The sequence below is a fragment of the Chlorocebus sabaeus genome, chromosome 2 (assembly GCF_047675955.1).
Source record: "Chlorocebus sabaeus isolate Y175 chromosome 2, mChlSab1.0.hap1, whole genome shotgun sequence".
Taxonomy (NCBI): domain Eukaryota; kingdom Metazoa; phylum Chordata; class Mammalia; order Primates; family Cercopithecidae; genus Chlorocebus; species Chlorocebus sabaeus.
Genome location: NC_132905.1, coordinates 19,490,486 through 19,493,572, shown reverse-complemented (window position 1 = coordinate 19,493,572; position 3,087 = coordinate 19,490,486). Strand labels below are relative to the sequence as shown.

General features: G+C 41.8%; 1 pseudogene; it reads left to right on the top strand.

Annotated features, from left to right (window-relative positions):
- Positions 1-312: 312 nt before the first annotated feature.
- On the top strand, positions 313-413 carry LOC119618651 (U6 spliceosomal RNA; annotated as a pseudogene).
- The last annotated feature ends 2,674 nt before the right edge of the window (positions 414-3,087 follow it).

Here is a 3,087-nt window from a genome sequence, read left to right as displayed (position 1 = left end):
TTGAAATGAAGGCCGGGCGCAGTGGCTCACGCCTGTAATCCCAACACTTTGGGAAGCTGAGGTGGGTGGATCACCTGAGGTCAGGAGTTCGAGACCAGCCTGGCCAACATGGTGAAAACCCATCTATACTAAACATACAAAAATTAGCTGGGTATGGTGGCACATGCCTGTAATCCTGGCTACTTGGGAGGCTGAGGCAGGGGAAATGCTTGAACCTGGGAAGTGGAGGTTGCAGTGAGCCAAGATCATACCACTATACTCCAGCCTGGGTGACAGAGAGAGACTCTGTCTCAAAATAAATACATAAACAAATAAGTAAATAAATAAAATGAAATTGGAATGATACAGAGAAGATTAGTAGCACGGCACCTGTGCAAGGATGACATGTAAATTCTGAAGTGTTCCATTAAAAAAAAATATATATATGTTATTTAATAAAATTAATTAACGCCAGGTGTGGTGGCTTACACCTGTAATCCCAACACTGGGAAGCTGACGTCAGGAGTTTGAGAGCAGCCTGGCCAACATGGTGAAACCCAGTCTCTACTGAAAATGCAAAAATTAGCTGGGCGTGGTGGTGCACGCTTGTAAGCCCAGCTACTTGGGAGGCTGAGGCAGGAGAATCACTTGAATCTGGGAGGTGGGAGGCTGCAGTGAGCTGAGATTGTGCCACTGCAGTCCGCTTGGGCGACAGAGCAAGACTATATCTCAAAAACAAACAAACAAAACAAGAAACGAAAAGAAAGAAGTCACAAAGGGATCAAACTTCATTTTGGCTACTCCTGCTTTGGCGATGGCCACAAAAGGGAAAAAGTTTTTCAAATTTGTTTGGTAACTATGACTTTAGAGTTTTGCCAAGCTAAATTAAACTATGAATATTTATTGAATATCTAGATCATTTCCAAATAAGATACAATGCTAAGACATTAATTACTACATATAAGTTTAAGCTCATATACTTTTGGTTTCTTATTTCAGAGAAACAAAAGATATTTAGGGGCTGGGTGTAGTGGCTCATACCTGTAATCCCAGCACTTTGGAAAGCTGAGGTGAGAGGACTGCTTGAGGCCAGGAGTTCGAGACCAGCCTGAGCAACATAGTGAGACCTTGTCTCTACAAAACAAAAGTTTAAAAGTTAGCCAGGAGTGGTGCTGCATGCTTGTAGTCCTAGCTACTCGAGAGGCTGAGGCAGGAGGATCACTCAAGCCTACGAGTTTGAGGCTGCAGTGAGCTATAACCACACCATTATATTCCAGCTTGGGCAACAGAGCAAGACCCTGTCTCAAAAAAAAAAAAAAAAAAAAAAAAAAGATATTAAGATATGCTAGTAAAAGTATCCTATTCCACGTTGAAAAATTGTTCCATTAGAAAGCTTGTGTTTCCAAATATTATAAAATGTGTATTCATAAATTGTAGTACATACTGACAAAATTACTTCTGACTGGGCAGTGGCTCACACCTGTAATCCTAGCACTCTGGGAGGCTGAGGCGGGCAGATCACCTGAGGTCAGGCGTTCACCAGCCTGGCCAACATGGTGAAACTCTGTCTCTACTGAAAATACAAAAAATTAGCCGAGCGTGGTGGTGTGTGCCTGTAGTCCCAGCTACTTGGGAGGCTGAGGCAGAAGAATCACTTGAACCTGGGAGGTGGAGGTTGGAGTGAGCCAAGATCACACCACTGTACTCCAGCCTGGGTGACAGAGTGAGACTCCGTCTAAAAAAAAAAATTACTTCTTAGATTTTCAGTATAAATTGAGATTACTAAGATTTGAAATTCTAACTAATATATGGTAACTAACACTAGAGACCAGAAGGAAGACAATTCTGTATTCAGAATATGTAAGGAAAGTAAGACGCGTTTTTAGGAAGGAAGACTACAAGAAAGACATAAGTATGTAGTTTTTGTTAAAGAGTAAGTGATTTTGCCTAGTTTTGGGGTTATTTAAAGGCTGTATCAAATTGGGATAAAAGAAGGAAAGAATAAAATAGATTAACTGAATGGCTATAGAAAGTTGGGAAAAGAAAGAGGAATGGAAAAATTGTAAGAGGTTATAAAAGGTTTAGGGAAATATTATCTTGTGTGGCCAAAGCTGATGGAGATTAGATGATTTATAAGGCTTTATTAAAATTAGCCTTCATATTTATAATGCACTGATGCAAAAGTAGAATCAGTTTTCTCTTTTGAACTAGATATTCATACAGTTATTTTATTTTATTATTATTATTTTTTGAGATGGAGTCTCGTTCCACGCAGGCTGGAGTGCAGTGGCGCGATCTCGGCTCACTGCAACCTCTGCCTCCTGGATTCAAGTGATTCTCCTGCCTCAGCCTCCTGAGTAGCTGGGATTGCTGGCATGAGCCACCATGCCAGGGTAACTTTTGAATTTTTAGTAGAGACAAAGTTTTGCCATGTTGGCCAGGCTAGTCTCGAACTCCTGACCTCAGGGTGATCCGCTCGCCTTGGCCTTCCAAAGTGCTGGGATTACAAGCATGAACCACCGTGCCCTGCTTCATATAGTATTAATAAGAGATAGTAAAAGACTTTTTTGTTTACTTTTTGCGTAAACTGCTACTAAAAAAAAAAAGAAAAGAAATGAAACCGGGGAGAGGGAGAGACATTCTTTTGGTCTCAAGCTGTCTTTTTCAGGTCTTTTGTGTCAGGCCTCTGAGCCCAAGTTAAGCCATCATATCCCGTGACCTGCACATATACACCCAAATAGCCTGAAGCAACTGAAGATCCACAAAAGAAGTGAAAATAACCTTAACTGAGGACATTCCATCATTGTGATTTGTTTCTGCCCCACCCTAACTGATCAATGTACTTTGTAATCTCCCCCACCCTTAAGAAGGTTCTTTGTAATTCTCCCCACCCTTGAGAATGTACTTTGTGAGATCCACCCCCTGCCCCCAAAACATTGCTCTTAACCCCACCACCTATCCCAAAACCTGTAAGAACTAATGATAATCCCACCACCCTTCGCTGACTCTCTTTTTGGACTCAGCTGGCCTGCACCCAAGTGAAATAAACAGTCTTGTTGCTCACACAAAGCCTGTTTGGTGGTCTCTTCACATGGACGCGCGTGACAT